This window comes from Macaca fascicularis, chromosome 6, assembly GCF_037993035.2.
Source record: "Macaca fascicularis isolate 582-1 chromosome 6, T2T-MFA8v1.1".
In the NCBI taxonomy this organism is placed as follows: Eukaryota; Metazoa; Chordata; class Mammalia; order Primates; family Cercopithecidae; genus Macaca; species Macaca fascicularis.
Window position 1 is genome coordinate 187,082,703 of NC_088380.1, and position 24,798 is coordinate 187,107,500.

General features: G+C 48.4%; 1 protein-coding gene and 1 long non-coding RNA gene across 23 annotated transcripts in view; both read right to left on the bottom strand.

Moving 5' to 3' along the window:
* Nucleotides 1–24,798, bottom strand: part of RASGEF1C (RasGEF domain family member 1C) — a 111,736-nt gene that overhangs the window by 79,207 nt on the left and 7,731 nt on the right. The window lies entirely within an intron of this gene.
* LOC135971076 (uncharacterized) lies at nt 12,528–16,939 on the bottom strand. Its single transcript, XR_010587149.1, has 2 exons — nt 16,827–16,939; nt 12,528–12,808 (listed from the first exon to the last, which is right to left on the bottom strand). It is a non-coding gene; the product is annotated as an uncharacterized lncRNA (long non-coding RNA).

Genomic DNA, 24,798 nt, shown 5'->3' on the forward strand with positions numbered 1-24,798 from the left:
GCAGGCACTGGACACCTGTGCCCACCCTCAGGATGCTCAGAGGCCCCCAGACGCCAGAGGAGCTTCTGGAAAATGCAGATGCCCAGGCCTCGCCCCAGCTCCTGAGCATCCTGCTGGTCCCCAGACTCATCCTTCAAGCAGAGAAGGAGTCTCAGATTTGGGGCTTCTTGGGCACACCTGCCACGTGCAGCCCCCTGAGTCCTGCTAAGAGCCCGGCCTTGGACTCAGGACCTTCAGACCATGAACCTGCATTTTGGTGCTTGTTGAAGGAGCCACTCCAGGGCCACACTCAGGATATGTCCCAGGCCTGAGCAGTCCCTGTGTTGTTCACATGCTCATGTCCCCCGTATCAATCCACAGTTTAACATGACCACTTCTCCCCGCCAAGAGTATCTATCAACTCTAATGTACTAGTGATATGCCTTTAAAAATGTATTAAAAGAGCTGGGCGCCGTGGCTCACGCCTGTAATCCCAGCACTTTGGGAGGCCGAGGCGGGTGGGTCATGAGGTCAGGAGATGGAGACCATCCTGGCTAACACGGTGAAACCCCATCTCTACTAAAAATACAAAAAATCAGCTGGGTATGGTGGCGGGCGCCTGTAGTCCCAGCTATTCAGGAGGCTGAGGCAGGAGAATGGCGTGAACCCGGGAGGCGGAGCTTGCAGTGAGCCGAGATTGCGCCACTGCACTCCAGCCTGGGCGACAGAGCGAGACTCCATCTCAAAAAAAAAAAAAAGAAAAGAAAAGGTATTAAAAGAAACATGTAATAATGGCTGGAGACAGTGACAATGCTGCACCACTGTGTTCAATCATCAGCCCAACCCAAAGAGGCCACGTCGCTGGCCACAAGGAGACAAGGACACGTGGCTGTTGGGTAGGGTGGACTTCAGGACCTCCTGGTTTGGGGTCTCTTAGACCAAAGTCCCTTGACCCGGGCCCTGGTGGCCATGCCTCCCAGACAGCAGCTGGGCCCTGGAGGCAGAGCAGCCCCGGGAGGCACCCGACCCAGCCACGCTGAGTGCCTGTTTTCATCTTGCAAAGACTCAGCCTCACCTGAGTCCAACAATTCAGTCATCAGAAGAACGACTTCTGGCCAAGTCTCTGCTGCTCTGGGCTCTCCCTGAGGCAGACCCAGCGCCATCCATCACACCCTCCTTCCCCTGCCAGGACCAAGCAGGGGGAAAGGTGGGGAAAGGCTGCCCGTGTGGGCCCAGCCCTGCCACTCAGGTAACACAGGGCCTCGGCTTTGGCTTTCCAGGGCTAATACTTTTTTTTTTTTTTGAGACATAGTCTCACTCTGTCACCCAGGCTGGAGTGCAGTGGCGCAATCTTGGCTCTCCGCAACCTCCGCCTCCCGGGTTCAAGTGATTCTCCTGCCTCAGCCTCCCGAGTAGCTGGGACTACAGGCGCCCGCCACCACGTCTGGCTAATTTTTTGTATTTTTAGTAGAGACGGGGTTTCCCCGTGTTAGCCAGGATGGTCTCGATCTTCTGACCTCGTGATCCACCCGCCTCGGCCTCCCATAGTGGTGGGATTACAGGCGTAAGCCTCTGCGCCTGGCCCCAGGGGTAATACTTTTTTCCAGAAAAGATTCAGCCACAGCGGAGGCTGTGAAAGGATGACTGCTCTGTGGTGCCAGCTGTCAGGGCTGGGCAGTGGTCAGTCCTGCCCATGTCTTCCCCTGGCTTCTGCATAGCCCAAGACAGGGCCCCTGGGCCTGGCCTCCAACCCCTGCCCCACCTTGGTCAACCTCCCAGAGGAGAGGGCTGCAGACAAGAGGGCTTTCCAAGGGACGGCAACTTTTGCCAGCCATGGAGGAGGACCAGGGTGAGAGGTGAGACTCTCAGAGCTGACGGAGGGGCTGGATGGGGGACAGTGGGATGGGGGCTGGCTGGGCTACTTCCAGAACTGTCCAGCCCAGTAGAGGATGCATTCAAACCATCTGCACATCCGCCCCTCAGTCCCGCGGCCAGGGGCTGCTTTCCCTTTCCGGCCCCACCTCCCCATCCAGGGAAGGGACTGGCCTGCCTGGCTCACCCAGCAGCTTCCCCAAAGATGCAGGCTGTTCATCGGCTCCATTTTTAACCTTCCTTAGTCCCAGCAGCCCCAGCAAAGGCTCTTAGGTGAGTGCCTGAGCGATCTGCCCAGCGGGGCTGCAGCAGTCCACAGGCAGCACAGAGCCCTGGCTTCCCTCCGGGACTCCTGCCAAGGCTCAGCCCCCTGCAGCTGTCCAAGGCCATGGCCTCTGCAGCCTCTGCCTGGCCAGCATCTGTTCTTCTCTCTGATAACAGAAGCCATTTGTCCTTCCTCTCTTGCCTGTGGTAGGAGGACATGGCCCTGGTGCCACTTGGGGAAGGAGTTGTGTTGGTCTGTGACAGCTGGGATGGCATGTGATCCAGGCCCAGTCACTCAGTGCCTCTCATCTCCCTGGCCTCTGGGAGAAATCCATGGGCAGCCATGACACCTGGGTGGGCCACCAGACTCAGTTCGTGGGACATTTATTTGAACTGTCTGAGCAGAGCCTCTCTCTCTGCTCAGGGCAAGGTAAGGACAGGAGGTAAGTGTGGAGCTGGTGGGGTCTTTCTTGTGAAAGGAGCCCACATGGAGGAAACAGAGCCAAGAGTCACAGAGACCGAGACCATGTCCCACGTCCTGCCATGCCTGAAGCCCACCTTGGGCTTTTTTTTTTTTTTTGAGACGGAGTCACGCTCTGTTGCCCAGGCTGGAGTGCAGCGGCATGATCTCGGCTCACTGCAAGCTCTGCCTCTTGGGTTCAAGTGATTCTCCTGCCTCAGCCTCCTGAGTAGCTGGGACTACAGGTGCCTGCCACCACACCTGGCTAATTTTTTTTTTTTTTGTATTTTTAGTAGAGACGGGGTTTCGCCGTGTTAGCCAGGATGGTCTCGATCTGACCTCGTGATCCACCCCTCTCAGCCTCCCAAAGTGCTGGGATTACAGGCGTGAGCCACTGTACCTGGCCAGCAATTTTTTTTTTTTTTTTGAGAGAGTCTTACTCTGTCACCTAGGCTGGAGTACAGTGGCGTGATCTCAGCTCACTGCAGCCTTCACCTCCTGGATTCAAGCAATTCTCCTGCCTCAGTCTCCCAAGTAGCTGGGACTACAGGCATGTGCCACCACGCCCAGCTAACTTTTGTATTTTTAGTAGAGACAGGGTTTCACCATGTTGGCCAGGCTGGTCTCGAACTCCTGACTTCAAGTGATCTGTCCGCTTCAGCCTCCCAAAGTGCTGGGATTACAGGCGTAAGCCACCATGCCTGGCTATCCCAGGGCTTTTTATTTACAGAAGCAAATGCATTTTCTGAGTCTTTAAGTCTGAGTTGGGTTTCCGCGCTTGCAATAGAAAGAACCTAACACCCCAGGCTCTGAAGTCCATTATCACCAGCTGGTGCTGGCTTGGTTTTCATCACTGGCTTTCCACGCAGGCTGACCCAGAGGGCAGACGTGGGCAGGGTCCTTACTGGCCACGAGATGCTGGGGCATCACTTTCCTGACAGCCTCATCTGTAAAATGGGCCTAATGCGCCCCAGGCTGGGATGTGGAGGGGACAGCTGGTCTAAAACTCAACAGCAGGAGGGACTGGAGAATGTTCTGACATGGGGCGCAGGTGCCAAGGCCCGGAGGAAGGAGCAAGGCAGGGAGAGCAAGGTCTGAGGGCTGAAGCAGGATGAGGGAGGCCCCGGGCCATGGGCCTGGGGCAGGGAGGAGGCGGGTTTAGGACCAGGTTTAGAGCATCTCTGCCTGCTGAGTGAAGAAGGGGCTGGGGCTAGAGGGAGAGTCATGGGTCTGGATCGAGCTGGAATCAGGGGCTTGCAGTCCAGTGGCTGCGTTCTGCGCGATTGGGAGGGTGGCATGCATGGGCCATGCTGATGTTTGGATGGGGGAGGGGAGGACTGCTGACATAAAGGGAGCACTCAGCCCCTGGGGTTTGTGCATGACCCACGTGGGTGACTTGCCTGAGATGAGGGAGGCTGCAGGGAGAAGGAAGTAGAGGGTGGTGGGAGGTAAGAGCAGCAGGAAGCCCAGGGACAGCAGGGGGCTTAGAAGCCCAGAGGACAGCATTTCAGGAGACAAGGGTCAACGGGTGGGCTGGGGTGCGCAGGGAGGGGAGGAGCCCAGGGAACCCATGGTGTGCTGAGCCCACAAACCCAGGACAGGGGTGTGAAGGCAGAAGCCAGCCTGCACCAACACCTTTGACCTCAGACCCAGCAATTACCCTAAGTAGCTAACCCAGCAATAAAGCAGTGATCAATAAGGCACCTGCCAGGGCGAGGACGCTCCCACACTGCCGAGAGGCTGGGACGGTCTCTCCATTTGAGGAATACTGAAAGGGACCCTCAGGAAGGAAAGCTTGAGCTGCTGAAGGAGAGAAGCCAAACAATGCACACTGTGCTTCGGATGAACGGGTCTTTGCAAAAGAAAACTGTACATCTCCAGGTACCCAGAGATAAGTCGTGTACATTAAATGATAGCAGACTCGTGATCCGGAACCAGGAGAGTGAGAGGTGTGAGTTTCCTCCTTTACCCTCTCTACATTTCTGGCTTTGCGTCCATCAACAAGTTTTTATTACTTTTACCAACAGAAAGAAAAGTACAAAGGAAAGGAAAGGCCAGGCGAGTGGGCGGAGAGGAGGTGGAGTGCAGTGATGGAGCTGCCGCTAGGCGGGGGCACAGGGAGGGGAGGTGGCACGTCCACCGGCAGCTCTGGGGGAAAGCCAGCAGCCAATTACACAAAAAGGCAGTGGGCACAGCTGCCTCTCTCTCCAGCCACTCAGTCTGCGGAGCTAATAACAAGTAGAAGCATTTAGGGCACGCTTGAGTTCGACAAAGAGCAGGTCTGATTGACTCCAAGTCAGCTGCCCACACGCAGGCTGGCGGAAAGGGTGGCCTGGCCGCTGCTTTCAGATTTACGACAGCCACAAAGTCGCCTCTTTCCTAAAGCCAGTGCCACCACTGCTGCTGTTTGGGACGAGCTCCATGACCCAAAGCAGTCAGAAGACAAACTGGCCTGTGCACCATGCTTTAGTTTGCAGTCAGACTGACATGTGCACAGTACTTTACAGTTTGCAGTCTGATGTGTACCTCACTTCACAGTTCGCAGAGTCCTTTCAGAGATGTCATTGCTCCTGAGTCCCAGGTCCCTGCCCAGAGATGCCGGGAGCAAAGCCACTGCCCCAGACTGGCCATCGGTGGCAGGACCCCAGGGCCTGGCTCCTGTCCAAGGAACGGCCAAACCCATTGCCACAAGCAGGGGCCCTGGTGCCTCCAGCTTCTCTTTTCAGCCATCATTGGTGTGGTTGTGTTGTTTACCTTTTTTACTGGAGTATAACGTACATCCTGAAAAGCACATACTTGAAGCGTGCAGCTAGATGAGATCTCCCAAGTGAACCAGGCCACCAACACCCAGATTCAGAAGCAGAACATTTCCAGACCCTGAAAAGTCCACCTGTGCCCCTCTTCACTCACTAACCCCTTAATTTCAATTGCAAAGAAACACCAGGAGGGATCACCACGCAGGGCACTATCAATCACTGTTCACACGAAACTCGAAATGCGTCATGCCCACGTGGGTACCTGTCCTAAATGCAGGAGCAAGATGAACAGGAACGCCACGTGGCTGCAGACAACTAGCCTGGGGCTCTGCCCCTCCCATCACTGGCGGCCAGGCAGTGCCTCCCCAGGATGTGCCAGTCCTGCTGGGCTGCAACCCCACCCGGATCAGGGACACAGGAAACGGCAGCTACCAGGTACACATAAAGACTTAAAAAATTCTCATAGAAATGCCTTTAAAACATACTTGAGGGTTTAAAGCAAACATAATATTGTAGTGTGGGGTTTATAAACATGTAGAAAAGAGATGTATGACAACAATAGCATTGTTGTGGGTTGGACTGAGTCCCTCCTAAACAGGTGACTGAAGTCCTCATCTCCAATATCTCCAAAACGAGGCCTTATTTGGAAATAGGGTCACTGAAAATGTAATGAGTTAAGAGGAGGCCACAATGGAGCAGAGTGGAGTGGATCCTAATCCACCATGACTAGCGTCCTTTGAAGAGGCGGGCACACAGAAGAGCACCATGTGACAAGGAGGGCAGAGACTGGAGTGATGCGACTTCAAGCCAAGGAATGCAAAAGATTTCTTTCTTTTTTTTTTGAGACGGAGTCGCGCTCTGTCGCCCAGGCTGGAGTGCAGTGGCCGGATCTCAGCTCGCTGCAAGCTCCGCCTCCCGGGTTCACACCATTCTCCTGCCTCAGCCTCTGGAGTAGCTGGGACTACAGGCGCCGCCACCTCGTCCGGCTAGTTTTTGTATTTTTAGTAGAGACGGGGTTTCACCGTGTTAGGATGGTTTTGATCTCCTGACCTCGTGATCCACCCGCCTCGGCCTCCCAAAGTGCTGGGATTACAGGAGTGAGCCGCCGCGCCCGGCCAAGTTTTACAAGTTTAAGTAAAGCCTGAGGCTGGGCGGCGGTGGCGATTGGTGGCGATTACAGAGTGCGGATTGGTCCATTTTACAGAGTGCCGATTGGTCCATTTTACAGAGTGCTGATTGGTCCATTGTACAGAGTGCCGATTGGTCCATTTTACAGAGTGCCGATTGGTCCATTGTACAGAGTGCTGATTGGTCCATTGCACAGAGTGCTGATGGGTCCGTTTTACAGAGTGCCGATTGGTCCACTTTACAGAGTGCTGATTGGTCCATTTTGAATCAGCACTCTACAATTTTGAATCATCCAATTCAAAATAAGTCAGAAAAAAAAGATATAAGGAAGAACGTATGAAACAATTAAAAAATAAAGGCCAGGCACGGTGGCTCACGCCTGTAATCCCAGCACTTTGGGAGGCCGAGGCACCTGAGGTCGGGAGTTCAAGACCAGCCTGACCAACACGGAGAAATTCTGTCTCTACTACAAATACAAAATTAGCTGGGCGTGGTGGCATGTGCCTGTAATCCAGCTACTCAGGAGGCTGAGGCAGGAGAACTGCTTGAACCCAGGAGGCAGAGGTGGTGGTGAGTCAAGATGGCACCATTGCACTCCAGCCTGGGCAAGAAGAGCAAAACTCCATCTCAAAAAATAAATAAATAGATTTCAGAATATATTTCAGATCAAATAAATAAATAAATAGCAGGCCGGGCATGGTGGCTCATGCCTGTAATCCCAGCACTTTGGGAGGCCAAGGCTGGCAGATCTTTTGAGGTCAGGGGTTTGAGACCAGCCTGGTCAACATGGTAAAACCCCATCTTTACTAAAAATACAAAAATTAGCTGGGCATGGTGGCGTATGCCTGTAATCCCAGCTACTTAGGAGGCTGAGGTGTAAGAATCACTTCAACCTGGAAGATGAAGGTTGCAGTGAGCAGAGATTGTACCACTGCACTCCAGCCTGGGCAACAGAGTGAGACTCCATCTTGAAATAAATAAATAAAAATAAATAGAAGGTGGTGAATTTAAATCAACAATATCTATAATCACATTAAATGTAAATGTTCTAAACAATCCAATTAAAAGGCAGAGATTTGGGCTGGGTGCAGTGGCTCACATCTGTAATCCCAGCACTTTGAGAGGCCGAGGCAGGTGGATCACCTGAGGTCAGGAGTTCGAGACCAGCCTGACCAACATGGTGAAACCTTGTCTCTACTAAAAAAATACAAATATTAGCCAGGCATGGTGACAGGCACCTGTAATCCCAGCTGCTCGGGAGGCTGAGGCAGGAGAATCGCTTGAACATGGGAAGTGGAGGTTGCAGTAAGCCGAGATCATGCCATTGCACTCTAGCCTGAGTGACAGAGCAAGACTCCATCTCAATAAATAAATAAATAAATTAATTAATTAAAAGGCAGAGATTTTCAGATTGGATATGAAAGCAAGAACCACACAAATGCTGTCTACAAGAACCCAAGAGCACTGGTACATCTATATTATTTTATCTATATTATTATCAGAATAGATTTCAGATCAAAGAATAGGATAGCAAAGAAGGCCATTCCATAATGACAAAGGGATCATCCATAAAGATAATATAACCATTTTAAGCATGTATTCACCTAATAACAGAGCTTCAAAATACATGAAGCAAGAACTGACAGAACTGCGAGAATAAACAAATTCTGTAGTTGAGATTTTTGTCATCTGTTTCTCAATAATGGATGAAACAAGCAGACAGAAAATCAGGAAGGATACAGAACACTTAAACAATATTACCAAACAACATAACCCGATTGCTATTTATAAAACCCTTCACACAACAACAGCGGGAACTCACATGCATGTCAAATGTATATTTAATAAGATAGATCACATTCGGGACCGCAAAAACATGCCTCAGAAAATTTTTTAAAAATGGATTCAAGTCATAGAAAATATGTTCTTTAACCACAAAGGAATTAAATTAGATATCATTAACAAGAAAAGTCCCCAAATATTTGGAAAGTAAATAATAATACACTACCAAATAATGTATAGGTGAAAGAAAAAATAATAAAGGGAGCTAAAAAGTATTTTGATCTGAATAAAAATGAAAACACAACCTATCAAAGTATGTGAGATACAGCTAAAGCAGTACTTACAGGAAAATTTATAGTAGTAAAATGCCTATATTCAAAAAAAGATCTCAAATCCTACGACCAAAAAAAGATCTCAAATCCTACGACCTTAGCTTCCACTTTAAGAAACTAAAACAAGAAAAGCAAATGGAACCTAAAGTAAGCAGAAGAAAGGAAATTACAGTATTCAGAGCAGCAGTCAATGGGGTATGGAAGAAAACCGATAGAGCAAAACAATAAAACTAAAAGCTGGTTCTCTGAGAAGATAAAAAAATTTAATAAACCTCTAGTCAGACTAATCAGGAAAAAAGAGAATATACAAATTACCAATATCACAAATGAGACAGGTGATATTACTAAAGTTCTTAAGATATTTATTAAAAGGAGGCCAGGTACAGTGACTCACACCTATAATCCCAGAACTTTGGGAGGCTGAGGTGGGCGGATCATGAGGTCAGGAGTTTGAGACTAGCCTGGCCAACATGGTGAAACCCCAACTCTACTAAAAATTCAAAAATTAGCAGGGCATGGTGGTGTGTGCCTGTAATCCCAGCTACTCGGGAGGCTGAGGCAGGAGAATCACCTTTACCCAGGAGGTGGAGGTTTCTATGAGCCAAGATTGTGCCATTGCACTCCAGCATGCGTGACAAAAGCGAAGCCCTATCTAAAAAAAATAATTAATTAATTAATTAAAAGGATAATAAGAAAATGTCATGGACAAGTTTATGCCAATCCGTTGAAAATTTAGATGACAAATTATTCAAATGATACAAACTACCAAATCTCACAAAAAATAGATAACCTGAATTAGTATATCAAAGAAATTTAAAATGGAGTTAAAAACCTTCTCATAAGGAACAAGACAAGGCCAAACGTGGTGGTTCATACCTGTAAACCCAGCATTTTGGGAGGCTGAGGCGGGCAGATAACTTGAGTCCAATAGTTCAAGACCAGCCTGGGCAACATGGCACGACCCTGTCTCTCCAAAAAATACAAAAATTAGCCAGGCATGTGGTGCACACCTGTGGTCTCAGCTACCTGGGAGGTTAGGTGGACAGACTGATTGAACCTGGGAGGTCGAGGTTGCAGTGAGCTAAGATCACACCACTGCATTCCAGTCTGGGTGAGAGCCAGGCCCTATCTCCACAAAAAGTTAAGAAAACAAAACAAAGCAAGACAAGAATGCTCGCTTTTACCACTGCTATTCAACATTGTACTACATGCTCTAACTAGAGCAGTTAGGCAAGAAAAAGAAATAAATGGCGTTCACATTAAAAAGAAATAGTAAAACGATCTCTATTCACAGGTGGCATGATCCCATGTGTACAAAATCCTAAAGAATCCACAAAGAAACTATTAGAGCTAAAAAACAAATTCAGCAAAGTTGCAGAATACAAGATCAACACACAAATATTAGCTGTATTTCTACATATCATCTATTAATGCTCTGAAAAATGAATTAAGAAAACAATTACATTTATAGTAGCATCCAAAAGAATAACATACCTAGGAATAAATTTAACCAAGAGGAGAAAGATCTGTAGACTGAAAACTATAAAATATTATTTAAGATAAAGAAAGTCTAAATAAATGGAAATACATTTGTGTTCATGGGTTCTAAGATTTAATATGGTAAAGATGGCAATACTAACCAAAGTGATTTACAGATTCAATGCAATCTCTAGCAAAATCCCAACATCCTTTTTTTTTTTTTTTTTTCCAGAAATCAAAATACCCATCCTGGCCAGGCACAGTGGCTCATGTCTGTAATCCCAGCACTTTGGGAGGCTGAGGCAGGCTGGATCAGTTGAGGTCAGGAGTTCAAGACCAGCCTGGCCAACATAGTGAAACCTCGTCTCTACTAAATATACAAAAATTAGCTGGGTGCGGTGGCACATGCCTGTAATCCCAGCTACTCGGGAGGCTGAGGCAGAAGGTGTAGGTTGCAGTGAGCCAAGATCGTGCCACTGCACTCCAGCCTGGGTGACAGAGCAAGACTCAGTCTAAAAAAAAAAAACCCATCCTAAAATACATATGGAATTGCAAGGGTCACTAAATAGCCAAAACAATCTTGAAAAAGAACAAAGTTGAAGGACTCACACTTCCCGATTTCAAAACTTACTACAAAGCTACAGTAATCAAAACAATGTGGTACTGGCCAGTGGATTTTTGAAAAGGGAGCCAACATCTTTGGACCCCTACCCTACCTCTTACCATATATAATTATTAATTCAAAATGGATCAGAGACCTATACATATGAGCTAAAACTATAAAACTCTCAGGAGAAAACCTGGGGCGGGGGAAACATAGATTTGGCAATGGATTATTAGATACAACCCTGAAAGTGTAAGAAACAAAAGAAAAAACAGATAAACTAGACTTCATCAAAATTGAAAACCTGTGTGCATCAAAGGACATTATAAAGACAGCGAAAAGACAAACTACAAAATGGAAGAAAAATTTAACCCAAAGGGGCCGGGCGTGGTGGCTCACGCCTGTAATCCCAGCACTTTGGGAGGCCGAGGTGGGCAGATCACAAGGTCAGGAGATCAAGACCATCCTGGCTAACACGGTGAAACTGTGTTGCTACTAAAAATACAAAAAAAAAAAAGAAAAAATTAACCGGGCGTGGTGGCAGCACCTGTAGTCCCAGCTACTCGGGCAGCTGAGGCAGGAGAATGGCGTGAACCCGGGAGGCGGAGGTTGCAGTGAGCCAAGATCACGCCACTGCACTCCACCCTGAGTGACACAGCAAGACTGTGTCTCAAAAAAAAAAAAACCAAAAAATGAAAAATTTAATCAAAAGAAGAAAGACTTGCACACTGAAAGCTATAAAATATTATTTAAGAGAAATTAAAGAAAATGTAAATAAATGGAAAGATATTCACAAATTTACATATCTGTAAGAGTCTAGTATTCTGAACATATAAATAACTCCTATAACTTAACAAAGAAAATACAAATAACCCAATTTTTTAAGAAGCAGGCAAAAGACTTGAATAGACATTTTTCCAAAAGAGACACACAAATGGCCAAGAAGAATATAAAAAGATATTCCACATTATTAGTCATTAGGAAAATGCAAATCACAAGACAATGAAATACCACTTTACACCCACTAGGATGGCCATAATCAACAAAACAGAAAGCAGTAAGTGTTGGCAAGGATGTGGAGAAACTGGAAACCTTGTGTGTTGCTGGTGGGAATGTGAAAGGACAGTTTGACGGTTCCTCAAAAAGTCAACTATGGCATTACCAAATGACCCAGCAATTCCACTCCCAGTTACGTGCCCCAAATAACTGAAAACAGATCCTCAAACAAATATTTGCACATGAGTGTTCATAGCAGGACTATCTTCAACAGCCAAAAGCAGGAAACAACCCACATGTCCATCAACAGATGCATGGATGAATAGCTGTGATACAGACATACAATGGAACATATTCAGCCATAAAAAGGAATCAAGCACAGATACATGTCACCACATAAATGAACCTCAGACACATTATGTTATGTGAAAGCCCCTTGACACAAAAGGCCACATGCCACAGGATTCCATTTATATGAAATATCCAGAATAGGTACATCCATAGAGAAAGAACACAGGCTGCTGGTTGTCATGGCAGGAGAGGGTAGTAGTGAGCAGCTGCTTAATGAGTATGAAATGTTCTTTGGGGGTGATGAAAATGTTTTAGAACTAGACAGAAGTGGCAGTTACAGAACCTCTGCAATGTATCATATTTATAGACTAAAGGAAAAACCACATAATCATCTCATAGATGCGAGAAAGCATTGACGAAATCCAAAATCCATTCCCAATACAAACTCTTAGCCAACTAATAATAGAAGAGAAGTTCCCCAACTGGATAAAAGGCATCTGTGAGAAACTTGCAGCTTACATCATACTTAACAGCGAAAACTGGAATACTTTCTCCTAAGATCAGGAAAAGGCAAGATGATCCACTTTCTTTCTTTCTTTTATAATTTCAACATTTATTATAGATTCAGAGGGTACATGTACAGGTTTGTCACATGGGTATACGGCATGATGCTGAGGCTTTGGGTACGGGTGATCCTGTCCCCCAGGTACTGAGCATAGTACCCAATAGTTAGTTTCTCAACCCTTGTCTTCCTCCTTCCCTCCCCCGAGTAGTCCCCAGTGTCTACTGTTGCCATCTTTATGTCCACGAATACCCAGCGATCCACTTTCAATACTTCTTTTCAACATCGTATGGGAGGTTCAGTCTAGTATAATAAGACAAAAAAAAAAAAAAAAAAAAAAGGTATCCAGATTGAAAAGGAAGGAATAAAACCGTTTTTATCTGCAAGTGGTGTGATAATCTATGTAGGAAATTCTACAGAATCTGTACCAAGAGCACTGTAATGAATAAGTGATTCCAGCAAGATTCCAAGATATGAGATCAATATGTAAGCATCAATTATATTTCTACCTATCAGCAACAAAATGTTGGAAATGGAAATTTAAAAATACTATTTACACTACATACAAAATGAAATACTGACGGCCGGGCGCAGTGGCTCAAGCCTGTAATCCCAGCACTTTGGGAGGCCGAGATGGGCGGATCACGAGGTCAGGAGATCGAGACCATCCTGGTTAACATGGTGAAACCCCGTCTCTACTAAAAAAAAAAATACAAAAAACTAGCCGGGCGAGGTGGCGGATGCCTGTAGTCCCAGCTACTCGGGAGGCTGAGGCAGGAGAATGGCGTGAACCCGGGAGGCGGAGCTTGCAGTGAGCTGAGATCCGGCCACTGCACTCCAGCCTGGGTGACAGCGCGAGACTCCGTCTCAAAAAAAAAAAAAAAAAAAAAAAAAATGAAATACTGAAGGCTAAATCTGAGCAAAGATGTACAAGAGCTGTAGATGAAAAACTGCAAAATACTGCTGAGAGAAATTAAAATCGTAGACAAGTGTCTGTGTGTTAGAAAACTCAGTATCATTAAGATGTCCATTTTCCCAAGTCGATCTATAGACTTTAGAAATTGATAAGATGATTCTAAAATTTATTTCAAAATGCCAAGAACTGGAAGAGCCAAAAGTAGAACAAAGTTGAAGTGCTTATGCTGACTGTCTTCAAGACTTATTTAAAGCTACAAAATCAAGAGAATGGGGTAATGGCATCAAGATTGGCAAAGATCAACTGAATATAGAGTCTAGAAATAGAGTCACAAATATATATGGTCAAGGGAATTTTTTTTTTTCTTTTGAGACGGAGTCTTGCTCTGTTGCCCAGGCTGTAGTGCAGTGGTGTGAGCTCAGCTCACTGCAAACTCCGCCTCCTGGGTTCACGCCATTCTCCTGCCTCAGCTTCCTGAGTAGCTGGGACTACAGGCGTCCACCACCACGCCTGGCTATTTTGTTTTGTATTTTTAGTAGAGACGGGGTTTCACCATGTTAGCCAGGATGGTCTCGATCTCCTGACCTCGTGATCTGCCTGCCTTGGCCTCCCAAAGTGCTGGGATTACAGGTGTGAGCCACCGTGCCTGGCCAGTCAAGGGAATTTTAAAGAAGATGCAAATGCAATTCAGTGGAGAAAGATGGTTATTTCGGCCAGGCCTGGTGGCTCACATCTGGTGGCTCTCGCCTGTAATCCCAGCACTTTGGGAGGCTGAGGCGGGTGGATCACCTGAGGTCAGGAGTTCGAGACCAGCCTGGCCAAAATGGTGAAACCCCATCTCTACTAAAAATACAAAAAATTAGTCGGGCATGGTGGCAGGCACCTGTAATCCCAGCTACTTGAGAAGCTGAGGCAGGAGAATCTCTTGAACCTGGGAGGCAGAGGTTGCAGTGAGCCGAGATCGCGCCACTGCACTACAGCCTGGGCAACAAGAGCAAAACTCCATCTCAAAAATAAATAAATAAATAAATAAATAAATAAATAAATAAATAGTTATTTCAAGGAAATGGTGCTGGAACAGTTACTTCATGCAAAAAAAGAAACCTGATGTTGATTCATTCTTCCCACCAAAGGCAAAAATCAACTAAAAACTGATCACAGGGCCAGGTGCAGTGGCTCCTGTCCGTAGTTCCAACACTTTGGGAGGCCGAGGTATTAATAGGAGGATCGTTTGAGGCCAGGAGTTGGAGACCAGCCTGGGCAACACAGTGAGACTCCATCTCTACAAAAATAATAATAATAATTAGCCAGGCACGGTGGTACATGCCTGTGGTCCCAACTGCTTGGGGCGCTGTAGTAGGAGAATTGCTCGAGCAAGGCTGTGGTGAGCTGTGATCACACCACTGCCCTCCAGCCTAGGTGACACAGCGAGACCCTGTCTCAAAAATAATAATAATAATAATAATGATGATGATAAAAATTTTAAAAATCACAGAAACAACAGTAAAACCTACAACTATCAAGTTTCTAGAAGAAAATGTAGGAGAAAATCTGTAAATTGGAGTTAGGTAAAAACTCCTGAAACACCAAAACATGATTTTAAAAATTGATGAAGTGGACTGAATTGAAATGAAGAACTTGTGCTCTTCAAAGGACACCCCTGAGAATAAAATGGCAGCCAGGTATTGGGTGGAAAATTTATAGATTACCTATTTGATGAAAAGAACTCTCAGAAAACAATAAGAAAATGAACCCGATTAAAAATGTGCAAAATATCTAAACTGACAGTTCATCAAAGATTTACAGATGGCAAAAAGGCATAAGAAATGATGCCTCATATCATTAGTCATCTGGGAAATGAAAATTGAAATCACAATGAGATACTCCTGTATGCCTGTTAGAATGGCTGAAATTTAAAGACTGACAATACCAGATGCAGCATGGATGGAAAGCAACTGGAATTGCCATACATTGCTAGAGAAAACGTATTGGTTCAACCACATTAGAATAGAATTTGGCATAGAATTTGGCAGTTTCTTAAAACATTAAATGTGAACCTACCATTTAATCTGGCCATTCCACTCGTCGGTATTTATCCAAGAAAAGTGAGACACACATGTCCACAAAAAGACTTGCTTATAAATGTTCACAGTGGCTTTATTATTATTATTATTATTATTTTTGAGACAGAATCTCACTCTGTCGCCCAGGCTGGAGTGCAGTGGCGTGATCTCGGCTCACTGCAAGCTCCGCCTCCTGGGTTCATGCCATTCTCCTGCCTCAGCCTCCTGAGTAGCCAGGACTACAGGCGCCCGCCACCACGCCTGGCTAATTTTTTGTATTTTGAATAGAGACGGGTTTCACTGTGTTAGCCAGGATGGTCTCTATCTCCTGACCTCATGATCCGCCCGCCTCAGCCTCCCAAAGTGCTGGGATTACAGGCGTGAGCCCCCCTGCCCGGCCACAGTGGCTTTCTTTATAAGAGTCTCAAATAGTGAGCCACCGGAACGTCCATCCACAGATGCAATGGATCTGTGGATTAGTTTCTTATTGCCGTGTAACAAGTTAGCATAATGTAATGATGTAAAGCAACATAAATGTACCATCTCCTAGTTCCTAAGGGTCAGGATTCTGGAATGTGCTTGTTGGGCCTCTGCTCAGGGGCTCACAGGCTGAGATCATGGTGTCAGTCAGGACTGCTCTCTCATCCCAGCCTGGCCATCCTCTTCCATGCTCACTGGCTGTTGGCAGCATGCATTTTCTTGTGGCCGTGAGTCTCAGGACCTCAGCTGTGAGAGGCCACCCACTTTCTCCCCAACACAGCAGTTCACTTCCTCAAGGCCAAAAGCAGTCTCTCGCTAGCTTCATGTCTGTCTGACATCGGGAAGGACCCTGCGCTTTGAAAGGTTTGCCTCGGCCGGGCGCGGTGGCTCAAGCCTGTAATCCCAGCACTTTGGGAGGCCGAGACGGGCGGAACACGAGGTCAGGAGATCGAGACCATCCTGGCTAACACGGTGAAACCCCGTCTCTACTAAAAATACAAGAAAATTAGCTGGGCGAGGTGGCGGGTGCCTGTAGTCCCAGCTACTCGGGAGGCTGAGGCAGGAGAATGGCGTGAACCCGGGGAGGCGGAGCTTGCAGTGAGCCGAGATCGCGCCACTGCACTCCAGCCTGGGGCACAGAGCAAGACTCCGTCTCAAAAAAAAAAAAAAAAAAAAAAAGAAAGGTTTGCCTGATTTAGTCAGGTCCACCCGGGACATCTCCCTTTTGGTTAACTGAAAGTCAACTGACTAATGACCTTAATCACATGGGAAAAAATCCTTTCTGCCATATAAGATGCCTAATAACCTAACATCCCCCTGCATCCAGAGGTTCCTGCCCCACCCAAGGGAAGGGCATACATACCACAGGGCGGGAATCCTGGGGCCACCTTGGAACCCACACAATGGAAAGACAGCTCAGCAATGGACAGGAAGAAGCTGCTGACGCCCACAACACGGACACATTCCAAACGAATCTCGCCGGGTGAAAGCGGAGGGACGGATGAGCTCAGTGTCCTCACTGGGGTGAGGCTCTCATGAGTGTTCACATAGGCTGACACACGTTGTGTTTACTGTACACCAATTACACAGCCGCTCGAAAAAAGAGGCCTATAAAACCTGGTGTTTGATACAGTTATTGGAAAACGTTTAAATGTGTTTTTCAACTGTAATTTTCATGAAATCTATATATATAGATCAATCATTTCTCATGAAAACAACACTGGAACTGATGAGCTGTAAGCACAAACTACACACCAATTTCAAAGACAGCATGAAAAGAGAATGAAAAAATAAATCATTAGTAACTTATAGTGACTATATGTAGAAATGACAATAGGTTGGATATACTGGGTTAAATAAAATACCTTCTTAATGTTAATTTCACCTTTTTAACGTGGCTACTAGAAAATTTCAAATTAGGTTAGGGGCCCTCATAGTATTTTGACAGGACAGAGTCTGCTACAGATCTGACTACCCTGGGAGGAAAGTTGGGGAGGGACAAGCAAGGTAAGTGACATCCTAAGGATAGGAACAGCCCAGCCAGGACAGGGGGACTCAACAGGGGAGGTGTTCCCACCCCCTAACACACCAACAGAGTGAAGACTAAAAAGCAAATAAAAACCAACCAAACAAACAAAAAGAACTGTTATAGAAGAAAAGAGACTTAAGAGATATAAAAATCAAATGCAACATGTGGGATGTGGATCTTTCCAGATTTGAACAAACCAACTGTAAAGAGATATTTTTGAAGTAATGGGGGCATCTGATTACAGACTGGCCACCAGATGACACTAAGAAATTATTATGAATTTTATGAGATGTGTCAACTGGCAGGAAGGTTAGGCAGACAAAGTCCCCATCAGTCCAGCAGGAATCCGGATTTCTGTGTCTCGGATTTGCTGTAAGCACCTAATAGGGTTGGGGTGGCGATCGAGGCAGATGGGCCGAGCACTGCAGCCCTGGGAGCCGGGAGACGGGCGTGCGGTGATTCACATTCTTCCTATTCTGTATGGTGCTCTTTGTTTGTTTGTTTGTTTTCTGTATGAAAAGGTTGAAAAAAAGAGATTCTTTCTCCCTGAAAGTCCACTGGGCCTGGATGCGGTGTGACCTGGGATGTCCTCCCTGCTTGCGGAGAGCAGGGCCCCTGGGCCTCCCTCCCCCTGTGAGCCGGACGGGGAGGGCAGCTGAACGCGCCGGGCTTGGCGCTCCTCTCTCTCCTCATTAAGGTGAGTGGCAACACCACAGATCGCATTCATTATCTGAAATGTGCGTCTGTCAACGGCACTGCTCATGAAATTGGTTACAGCGCAATAACCTAATTTGTTCCTCTTTCTTATACTCGTTGTTTGCAAAATAGAAGTACATTTTCCCTGGCAAACGTTTCAAGAACGGTGACATGCAGACACTTAAGGTCCTTTTCATCATCCAAAGTACTAATACACTTTGGCTGCACCCAAGCGGAAGCATCTGCACAAATCACAGGCCATGGGGGCTACGCTCCAGTCCCGGGAGCAGCTGTCACACTCTCGCCTCACCCTTCTCAAATCCCTTCCACAATCCGCCTTGCGCACGTTCACAAAAACCACCGAGCGCACCATTTTTTATTCTCAAGCGGCTTGTCAGCCCACTGGTCAGAAGTGCTACGCTGGAGAAAACCCCCTGTGGTCAGGACGCTGCCACTTCCCAGGTGACTGATGGGCTCTGCGGTCAGACGCTCCAGTCCTGGAAAGTGAGGCTGTTTTATGGGAGTTTGTCACAGGAGACGCCATCTCCCTACAGGGCTCCGGAGCCCGCCTGACCTTCTCCGAGGATTCCAAGCCAGCCCTCTCTCCCCAGCCCACGTGCCAGGGCGGTGGCCAGGGCGGTGGCACATGCCGAGTGACCTGCTGCAGCTCAGAGCTGTGGCTTCTCCTGGTTCCTCCGCCTGCCTCTCTTGTGCTTCAGGTCTGCTGAAGGTTGACAGGGAAACCGGGAAATGGCTGGTGAGGAAGGCCCGGTGCCCTCCTGTACGGAGGCCATGCTTCCCCTCTGCCTGCAGGATGGCGACCAGCGTGGGGCCCAGTGCCTGCTGCAGAGAACAGCCTGGAATCGCAGGGCCTCTCAAGCTAGGGGCCTTGACCTTGGGTCCTCCCTCCTCTCCTTCTCCAAACACACCTTCTCCAAGCACACACGTGGTCTGACTCCTGTTTGACCTTGGAGAGCAGCTGGGGTATCACGCCCTCCTGCCAGCGTCCCTGGAGCTGACTCCCACTGCAGCCTTCACAGAGACTTGAGCTCAGGGACACCCTGAGGGACCCTGCAGGGAGGTGCCCTGAGGCCCAGGGGCCTAACTTAGTGGTCCCCAAACTGAGAAGGGCGTCTGCAGAGTAGAGACCAACAGGAGGTGCATGAGAAGCAGACATGGGAACTCCTTATAACATGACTGTGAAAATGACTGTGCTATGTAACATTTGCTACATGAAAAGCTTACTTGTAGTGTACACATGTGTCAAAAAGCACAACAGACAGACACCTGCAGGCCCGCCACCCGGTGAGGCAGTGCCATGTCAGCAATCACCCATGCGTCCTCCCTGCCCACAGATCCTCCCCTTCCAGGTCCCCACTATCTGGAAGATTATTAAAAACACTTATTTATGTATTATTAAGGTAGGACTGACAAATAAAAATTGTATTTATGGTGTACAATGTGATGTTTTGATGTATGCAGACATTGTGCAATGGCTAAGTCAAGCTAATTGACCTATCACTTTGCATACTTACCATTTTTTTGTCATGTAGAACTTTTAAAAATTCATTTCAAAACATTTCTTTCTTAACTATTCAAAAGAACTCACTAGAGATGCTTCCTGGGCCTGATATGTTCTGTTTGAGAAGCCTATTAATGATACATTCAACTTATTTAACAGAAATAGTATTGTTCAGGGCTGGGCGCAGTGGCTCACACCTGTAATCCCAGCGCTTTGGGAGACCAAGGCCGGTGGATCACTTGAGGTCAGGAGTTCAAGACCAGCCTGGCCAACATGGTGAAACCCTGTCTCTACCAAAAATACAAAAAATTAGCCAGGTGTGGTGGCGGGCAACTATAATACCAGCTACTCAGGAGGCTGAGGCAGGAGAATTGCTTGAACCCGGGAGAAGGAGGTTGCAGTGAGCCGAGATCGCGCCACTGCACTCCAGCCTGGGCAACAGTGAGACTTAGTCTCAAAAAAAAAAAAGAAATAGTATTGTTCAGGTTTTCTATTTCTTCTTATGTCAGTCTTGGTAAGTTATGTCTTTTGGGGTGTTTGTACATTTTCTCTGACGTACATCAAATGTATTGGTATGAGGTTCTTCATAAAAACCCCTTGCTATCCTCGCCACATGGGGAGAACTTGCAGCGATGCCCTTTCTCCCTCCTGATATTGATCGTTTGTGCTTTCTCTTTCTTGGTCTTGGTTGGTCATGCTGGCGGGCAATCAACTTTATTCATCTTTGAAACAGGTATTTCTCTGTTTATCAATCCACATTCTCACAAGATAAAGTTTAAGGAGAACTTGGCACACCCTGCTTGACAGGGAGCACTCAATAAAAATTCTATGTTTCAAAGCAACACTTAGCAGCAGGATTTCTGAGTAACACTAGGGCAACGATATCCCAAGAGCCTGAGGGTTCCCAGGACCTGACTCCACCCCAAAATGTGGAGCTGGGTGTGCTGCCCCAGGCTGGTGTCGGTGAGGCTCCCCTCAGACCTCACCACGGGGCAGGGCTGCTCTCACTGACGTGCGCCTGTGGCCAGCCTGCCTCTGATGAGCCTCCTCGGTCAGTCCCTCTGCAGCACGATCCCATTCCTGGAGGGTCCCATCTGGGGACTGCGATTCAGGGTCAGGAAGCAGGGGTGCCTCAGGCACATGGGAGCTCTCTGCCTCGCCTCCCTCAGCCAGCAGCCACACACCTGTGAATCACTCAACAATGGCTGGGACAGAGGGAAGCCTGAACCCCGGGACAGCAGAGGGAAGCAATGGCTGGATCCAGGGTGCTGCTCAGGGCAGTGGTGGCCTCTGACAGTGGACCCAGGCTGGACAGAGAAGGCCTGGGGTTAACAGAGAGGCACTCCTGGCTGAGCCCAGCTCAGGCCTGAACCCCACGGCTGCTTAGCACGTGTCTGTTGGGTGGTCCACGTGATGGACAGATGGGAGGCTGTGAGCAGAGGGAGGCCCACACAGACAGACAGTGAGAGCGGTCCACGCTCAAAAATAGCCCAGACTGTCAACAGCACGAACCCCAAACAGCAGGCTGAGCTCAAGGCCCACACTGGCTGCATGGCCCTGGGATGCCCCCTTGTGTCCCTGAGCCTCAGTTTCCCCATCTGTAAATCGATGGCAGCTGCTGTGGGAATTACCTGAGGCCACAGGTACTCAGCCAACGGCACTGTGTGGGTGTTTCAACCGTCACAGACAGCAGTGGTCATTTTACTATGTATTATTTAGCCAGATTGGCACTTTTGAATACTGTCTGGATTTTAAAACAAACAACTAAACAATTTCCTGACCAAATGACCCGGGTAGAGATTTTCTCTGCAGGGGCATTAATTAGCTGATTCCAAGAGTCTGCACTCCGTCCCACCCTTAGCGGCATCCACTGCACGTAAAGCAGAAGTGCACCAATTAGGATGCTGCTGTGGGACTGGAAGGCCTTGAACTGGCAACAGTGGTGCCAGTTAGCTTATTCAAAATTAATAAACCAAGGTGACCCCTCCCTTCCCTCCCTCTCTTCCTCCTTTCCCTTCCCTTCCCCTCCCCTCCCCTCCCCTCCCCTCCCCTCCCCTCCCCTCCCCTCCCCTCCCCTCCCCTCCCCTCCCCTCCCCTCCCCTCCCTCCTTCCTTCTTTCCCAGATGGGATCTTGTTCTGTAGCCTTGAACCCCTGACCTCAAGCGATTCTCCTACCACAGCCTCCCAAAGTGCTGGGACTACAGGTATCAGTGACCTCGCCTGGCTCATACTAAATTTCTTGAACATGCATTGAAATTGTGGTTTTGTAGAAGAATTTCTGTGTTCTTTTTTTTTGAGACAGAGTCTCGCTCTGTCCCCCAGGCTGGAGTGCAGTGGCGCGATCTCCACTCACTGCAAGCACGCCATTCTCCTGACTCAGCCTCCCGAGTAGCTGGGACTACAGGGGCCCGCCATCATGCCCGGCTAATTTTTGTATTTTTAGTAGAGATGGGGTTTCACCGTGTTAGCCAGGATGGTCTCGATCTCCTGACCTCGTGATCTGCCCACCTCAGCCTCCCAAAGTGCTGGGATTATAGGCGTGAGCCACCGCACCCAGCCAGAATTTCTGTGTTCTAGGGTGATGCTGATGTCTTGATTCCTGTAGCTTACTCTTAAATGGCTTAGTAAAAATAATGAGCAAATGTTCCAAAGTGTTAAAAATTGGGCCGGGCGCAGTGGCTCACGTCTGTAATCTCAGCACTTTGGGAGGTCAAAGCAGGCGGATCACAAGGTAAGGAGTTCAAGACCAGCCTGGCCAACATGGTGAAATCCTGTCTCTACTAAAAATACAAAAATTATCTGGGCGTGGTGGCACGTGCCTGTAATCCCAGCTACTCGGGAGACTGAGGCAGGAGAATTGCTTGAACCGGGACCTGGGAGACAGTGGTTGCGGTGAGCCGAGATTGCGCCACTGCACTCCAGCCTGGGCTACAGAGCAAGATTCCATCTAAAAAAAATTGATGGATTTATTTAACAGATGAAGAGTGCACCGTTCTTTATGGAGCTTTCCAAGTAGAAAGGCTGCAGACATCTCTAGGTCCCGGAGACCATGGCAGCCCCTCAATCCAATCCTCCCCTTGCTAAAAGCCAACATGGACCAAGCAGGAGAGTGAATAACACCACCCATGCCCAGGCCCACGCCCCCAGCACCCACGCCCACGCCTCCACCACCCATGCCCATGCCTCCAGCACCCATGCCCATGCCTCCACCACCCATGTCCATGCTTCCAGCATCCATGCCCATGCCTCCAGCACCCATGCACACGCCTCCACCACCCATGCCCATGCCTCCAGCACCCATGCCCACGCCTCCACCACCCATGCCCATGCTTCCAGCACCCATGCCCATGCCCACACCTGCAGCACCCACGCCCATGCCTCCAGCACCCATGCCCACGCCTCCACCACCCATGCCCATGCCTCCAGCACCCATGCCCATGCCTCCACCACCCATGCCCATGCTTCCAGCACCCATGCCCATGCCCACACCTGCAGCACCCACGCCCATGCCTCCAGCACCCATGCCCACGCCTCCACCACCCATGCCCATGCCTCCAGCACCCATGCCCATGCCTCCACCACCCATGCCCATGCTTCCAGCACCCATGCCCACGCCCACACCTGCAGCACCCACGCCCATGCCTCCAGCACCCATGCCCATGCCTCCAGCATGAGAGGGGAGCGAATAACACCACCCATGCCCATGCCTCTAGCATGAGTAGGAGACAGGGTGCGCCCTCCTCTAACTGTTGCAGGTGAGGAAAGAACACCCCAACCTTCAGAACCGGCTCCAGGGCCCCCACTGGCATTGATGGGGTGCGGGCTCAGGGAGAAGCACTGTGGGAATGAGGAGAGGGGAGCTGGGGCCAAGAACTAAGGAAAAAAGAAAGTCCTTTAGCCAAGTGTGGTGGCAGGTGCTTGTGGTCTCAGCTACGGAGGCTGAGGTGGGAGGATCGCTCGAGCCCAGGAGTTGGAGGCAGCAGTGAGCTGTGATCGCACCAGTGCACTACAGCTGGGTGACAGAGCGAGACCCTGTCTCTAAATAAAAACAAGAAGAAGAAAGTCCCACCCGACATGGGGAAACAGAGCACGCCTAGGGGTGGGTGTTGGAGCGCTGGCGGCTGGGGAACTGAAAGGAGACAGCAGTGGAGCCCGGAGGTGGCTGTCTCAGGAAGGCCCTGCTTCTAGGGGCCAGGCATGTGGCCTGGAAGTAGAGGCAGCCTTCAGAGGCTTGCCAGTAACAGACAGGAAATAGCAAGCCTGGATGTTCAAGGACCTACGGAAGCAAAAGTGAATTGTAAACTCAGAAAACACAAGTCCACTCCCGCCTCCCAAAGGACAAGGAAAATGGTGCACTTCACTCCGCCAACAGGAGAGGGGACTCTTACACTAAGAAACCTACTATGGTTCCCAAGCCCCCAGCTCCTGCCTACAGCCATCTGTTATTACCAGTCCAGGCAAATTAAGACATTGCTAAATTAACAGATAATATCCATACAAAGCCAGGATAAAGCACCGACACTAATCCCTCCCACAAACCCCCAATTTACAAAGGGAAAAACTACACAAGACACCTCAACCTGAATTACGTAACACCGTGGTCTGGAAGTTTATTACCTAACGCCATGGCCTGGAAGTTTATGTCCCCCAGAATTTATACATTGAAACGCAGTCCCCGGTGTGACGGCATTTGGAGGGGGCCTTTGGGAGGTGATTAGGTCTGGAGGGCAGAGCCCTCATCAATGAGATGAGTGCCCTTAGGAAAGGGGCTCCTGAGAGCTCCCTTGCGCCTTCCTCCATGTGAGGGCGTGAGGAGAGGAGCCATCTGCGAACCAGGATGCAGCCCTCACCACGTACCTTGATCTCTACCTCCAGCCTCCAGAACTGTGAGAAATCGTTCTGATATTTTGTTAGCGCAGCCTGAACAGATGAAGACACACTAAAAATTCACACACGTGAAGAAAATCCCTAAATTATACATTTAAAAAACTCAACAGAAATGAACCCAAAAAAAGGTAAATGTGAAATTAGAGTTGCCTCAACTCATGAAAGAAAATGAGGAAAAGACCATCATCTCAGAAATGAAGA